This window comes from Haematobia irritans, chromosome 5 (genome assembly GCF_050003625.1).
Source record: "Haematobia irritans isolate KBUSLIRL chromosome 5, ASM5000362v1, whole genome shotgun sequence".
In the NCBI taxonomy this organism is placed as follows: domain Eukaryota; kingdom Metazoa; phylum Arthropoda; class Insecta; order Diptera; family Muscidae; genus Haematobia; species Haematobia irritans.
Window position 1 is genome coordinate 116,588,116 of NC_134401.1, and position 6,000 is coordinate 116,594,115.

The following is a 6,000-nucleotide window of genomic DNA, read 5'->3' on the forward strand; positions in this document are numbered from 1 at the left end:
TCTGGTTGCTCTTCACTCAAAATGCGGCAATTTTGCTTATTTACGTAGCCATTCAACCAGAAATGAGCCTCATCGCTGAACAAAATTTGTCGATAAAAAAGCGGATTTTCTGCCAACTTTTCTAGGTAATAAAATTCAATGATTTGCAAGCGTTGCTCGTTAGTAAGTCTATTCATGATGAAATGTCAAAGCATACTGAGCATCTTTCTCTTTGACACCATGTCTGAAATCACACGTGATCTGTCAAATACTAATGCATGAAAATCCTAACCTCAAAAGAATCACCCTTTATATAGTCCAGCGTTGCCAATTTAGCTTTTTTCCCGCTAGATTTGGCTTTTTTTGAAGACGTTTAGCGGGAAAAAAATGCATTTAGCTTTTAGCTTTTTTTCTGGCTTTTTTTCATGACCCTTTTAGCTATTTTTGGCTTTTTTTATTTTCGACATGTTTCTATTGAAATATGGATAAAACGGCGTTTTTATCTAAGCCTTGCTGCAAGAATAAGGGTTTCCACATATTTCAAAGCTCAGTTGAAACATTAATAATGATTCCAGCCATTATGCGGGCATTTTTGTAACAAATATACCTTGTTGTAGTTTTTTCATCATATTCATAAAAGTTGTCATTTGGCTCGTTTGTCGTTTTTATGTTATTATAACATTCTAAAGTTATTACGATATTACTAAATTAAAATAGTAGATGTGAATTGCTTTGTGCACTGAAAAAATATTGTCGTGAGGCCAAAAATTTCATCTCCTTAAAATACGAACGCGAATTATGGTTATCAGCGTTGCCAATTTAGCTTTTTTCCCGCTAGATTTGGCTTTTTTTGAAGACGTTTAGCGGGAAAAAAATGCATTTAGCTTTTAGCTTTTTTTCTGGCTTTTTTTCATGACCCTTTTAGCTTTTTTTGGCTTTTTTATTTTCGACATGTTCCTATTGAAATGTGGATAAAAAAAAATGGTTTCCACATATTTCAAAGCTCAATTGAAGCCTTAATAATTATTCCAGCCATTATGCGGGCATTTTTGCAGCAAATACACCTTGTTGTAAAGTTTTTTCCTCGTATTCATAAAAGTTATCGTAAACTTTAAATCTACTATTACCATACAAATTCCTTATATAAACTGTCAGTAAATTATTAGGAATAGTAGCATTTGACTCGTTTATTCTTTTTATGTTATTATAATACGTATTCTAAAGTTATTATGATATTACTAAATTAAAAAAATAGATGTCAATTGCTTTGTACGCTGAAAAAATATTGTTGTTAGCACGTTTTTAAAGCACTGTTATAGCTCATGCAGAAAAATCTGAAAAAACGAATAAATTAAAATTTGACTCGGAATCAATAACAAAATCATTAGTGTACAAAATCTTTGGAACCGAACATAGAAATAGTTAAGGAAATAAAGTTTTGAATGTGGTATTATTTTTTAACATCAAAAAAATGCAATCTAAAACAAATCTGCTATTTATTCATGGAATGGATTTACATTTACGAAAATTGGACAACAATAGATTTGTATGGGAAATTTTCGAATAACGAATTTATCATTAATTCAGTTAAAACGAAATATATTGATATTTTCTAATGCAGCTCTATGTGATATTGGACTTGTTGATGATTAACCAGCTGATAATTGCAAGTTTACGGGGAAAAAGTTTTTACTAGGAAATATAAATGAAGGACTTCCTGTAAAAATTTGTGATTGTCAAAATGTATCGAGTACGCAAACAGAGCTAATATGACTTAGATTTTCTTACAGTCTCACAGAAATGGAAAAAAATGAACACAATTAAAACAACATGCATTTTAAGTGAAATAAAGCCTTTAAGTTTGTTAAATTTCAATCAAAAATGTGACTTTTGATACAAAAAAAATTTAGCTTTTTTTCTAGCTATTTTTTAACATTTTTTAGCTTTTTTTTGGCTAGTTTTTTGTACAAATCTAGCGGTTTTTGGTGAAACAATTCTGGCAACGCTGATATAGTCCATGGTAACATTAACAATAAATTTTTTACAAAATTTTCTATAGGAACAAAATTTTGACAAACATTTTTCTATAGAAATACAATTTTGACATAATTTTCTATAGAAATTTGACAAAATTTTCTGCAGAAATAACATTTTGAAAAAAAAATTCTATGGGAATAAAATTTTGCGAAAATTTTCTATACAAATAAAATTTTGACAAAATTGTTTATAGAAATAAAATTTTGGCAAAATTTTCTATAGAAATTAAATTTTGATAAAACTTCCTAACGAAATAAAATTTTGATAAAACTTCCTAACGAAACAAAATGTTGACAAAATTTTCTATAGAAATAAAATTTTGACAAAATTTTCTATAGAAATAAAATTTTGAAAAAAATTTCTATAGAAATAAAATTTTGACAAAATTTTTTTATAGAAATAAAATTTTGACAAAAATTTTTATAGAAATAAAATTTTGACAAAATTTTTTATAGAAATAAAATTTTGACAAAATTTTTTATAGAAATAAAATGTTCATTCGTTTTGTTTTGTTATTATTGGTTTTGTTCTCCAAGCATTGTTATTGTTTTTGATTTCAGCTTAAAACTATGCATTGACTAAATTACAAGTGTAGCTTAACCAACAGACGAAAAGAATGTCTGTCAAATTTATTTGGGCAAAGCCCTATAGACTGCAAGATGGTTGGATGGACGCACGTTTCGGAATTACCACATTACTCATCAGCATCCTCTACTTGCAGCAAAACTACAAACCAATAATCAGAATAAATTCAGGCAGTTTATTAAACCCAACAATGAACCACACTTGAACCTTTCGAAAAAAGGTTTTGCATGATAGCCGAAAATAGCCGAAATAAATTCTACAGAAATAAAATTTTGACAAAATGTTCTATAGAAATAAGATTTTGACAAATTTTTCTACAGAAATAAAATTTTGACAAAATTTTCTATAGAAATAAAATTTTGCAAAAAAAACAATTATAGGAATAAAATTTTGACAAAATTTTCTATAGAAAGAAAATTTTGAGAACATTTTCTATAGAAAAAAAAATTTTGACCAAATGTTCTATAGAAATAAAATTTTAATTATATTTATTTAGTTCGGCTCGAGGTCATGAGAATAAAAAAATATATGAACTTTTTTCTGAGTTTTAGTTTTATTTGCAAATATCCAATATTTCGAGACATCTCCGATGCTCTCTATAGAAATTCAATTTTGACAAAATTTTCTAGAGAAATAAAATTTTGACAAATTTTTCTATAGAAATAACAATTTGCAAAAAAAATTTTATAGGATAACATTTTGAGAAAATTTTCTATAGAAATAAAATTTTGAGAAAATTTTCTATTGAAATAAAATTTTGACAAAATGTTCTATAGAAATATGATTTTGAAAAAATTTTCTATAGAAATAATATTTTCACAATCTTTTTATCGAAATAAAATTTTGACAAAATTTTTTATTGAAAATTTTGATAAAACTTCCTAAAGAAATCAAATTTTGACAAAATTTACTACAGAAATAAATTTTGACAAATATTTCTATACAAATAAAATTTTGCAAAAATTTTTGTAGAATTAAAATTTTAATTATATTTGTTTAGTTCGGCTCGAGGTCATGAGAATAAAAAAATGATGTTGTTGTTAGTGAGTTGTAATTTTATTTGCAAATATCCAATATTTCGAGACATCTCCGATGCTCATCCCCAGCGAAATTTTCTAGAAATTAAATTTTGACAAAATTTTCTACAGAAATAAAGTTTTGACAAAATTTTCAATAGAAAAAAACTTTTGTGGAACCTTTCTATAGAAATAAAATTGTGTCGAAAGTTTCTATTGACAAAAATTTTCTATAGAAATAAAATTTTGACAAAATTTTTTATAGAAATAAAATTTTGACAAAATTTTTTATAGAAATAAAATTTTGACAAAAATTTCTATACAAATAAAATTTTGCCAAAATTTTCTATAGAAATAAAATTTTGACAAAATTTTCTATACAAATAAAATTTTGACAAAATTTTTTATAGAAATAAAATTTTGATAAAATTTTTTATAGAAATAAAATGTTGACAAAATTTTCTATAGAAATAACATTTTGCAAAAAAAATTTTATAGGATAAAATTTTGAGAAAATTTTTTATAGAAATAAAATTTTGAGAAAATTTTCGATAGAAATCAAATGTTGCCAAAATTTTCTATACAAATAAAATTTTGCCAAAATTTTCTATAGAAATAAAATTTTGACAAAATTTTCTATACAAATAAAATTTTGATAAAATTTTTTATAGAAATAAAATTTTGACAAAATTTTCGATAGAAATAAAATTTTGAGAAAATTTTCTATAGAAAGAAAATTTTGCAAAAAAAATTCTATAGGAATAAAACTTTGAGAAAATTTTCTATAGAAATAAAATTTTGATAAAAATTTCTATACAAATAAAATTTTGCCAAAATTTTCTATAGAATTAAATTGTTGACAAAATATTTTATAGAAATAAAATTTTGACAAAATTTTCTACAGAAATAAAATTTTGATAAAAACTTCCTAAAGAATAAAAATTTTGACAATTTTCTATAGAAATAAAATTTTGACGAAATTCTGTATAAAAATAAAATTTTGACACAAATTTCTATTGAAATTTGACAAAATTTTCTGTAGAAATAAAATTTTGAGAAAATTTTCTATAGAAATAAAATTTTGACAACGTTTTCTTATAGATATAAAACTTTCACAAAATTTTCTATATAAATAAAATTTTGACAAAATTTTCTATATAAATAAAATTTTAACAAAATTTTCTATATAAATAAAATTTTGACAAAATTTTCTATATAAATAAAATTTTGACAAAATTTTCTATATAAATAAAATTTTGACAAAATTTTCTATATAAATAAAATTTTCTATATAAATAAAATTTTGTCAAAATCTTCTATAGAAATAAAATGTTGACAAAATTTTCTATAGAAATACAATTTTGAGAATATTTTTTATAGAAATAAAATCTGGAAAAATTTTTCTATAGAAATTTTCTATAGACGTAAAATTTTGCTAATAGTTTTTATAGAAATAAAATTTTGCAAAAATTGCTATAAAAATAAAACTTTGACATTTTCTGTAGAAATAAAATTTTGACAAAATTTTCTATAGAAATAAAATGTTGACAAAATTTTCTATAGAAATAAAATTTTGCAAAAATTTTCTATAGGAATGAAATTGTGATAAAACATTCTATAGAAATAAAATTTTGACAAAAATTTTTATAGAAATAAAATTTTGAAAAAATTTTCTATGGAAATTTACATCGATGACAATTACTTGCGTGAAGTTTCAAGCCGAAAGCTTTTTCGTCCGGAAGTTAGCATAATTTTAACAGTCGGACGCACACCGCTAGATCGACTCAGCATTTCACCACGACCTAATATATACGTACATATATACTCTATAGGGTCTGATATCAATATTCCGATGTGTTACAAACGGAATGACCAAGTTAGTATACCCCCCTATCCTATGCTGGAGGGAGGGTATAAAAATTCACCAAATGGATTTTTAATAGATTTTCTTAGCTCAATATTGAGAGGATTTTCTGCTACAATGATTTTTCCAGAAATACTAAATTAAGCTGTCTACGTTAAACCTTTTTTTTTTGTCAATTGGCCCATTTACCATCTCGGAAATAGATAACAATGGAATCAATTCAGTTGGGTCAGTTATTTTTACTGTTCCATCTTGTGTTTGTGTTTTTTTTTTATTAATTATCTATTTTTGTTGAATGCTTCTACTGACTCCCCAAAAAGCCTTTAATTTAATAGATAGGTTTTAGGTGATAGACAAGCGTGCCATTGGTAGATACTTCAATGTCAAGTACTATACAAACACTGAAACCGCTTGCTGTTATGAGTGGAGAATCTATGGACCACCTTACTTCCATGTTTCTATTTGGTATGCCACCCAAAACGCATGAAATCTGAGCTGTTGTGACTTGCACGTGCTTTT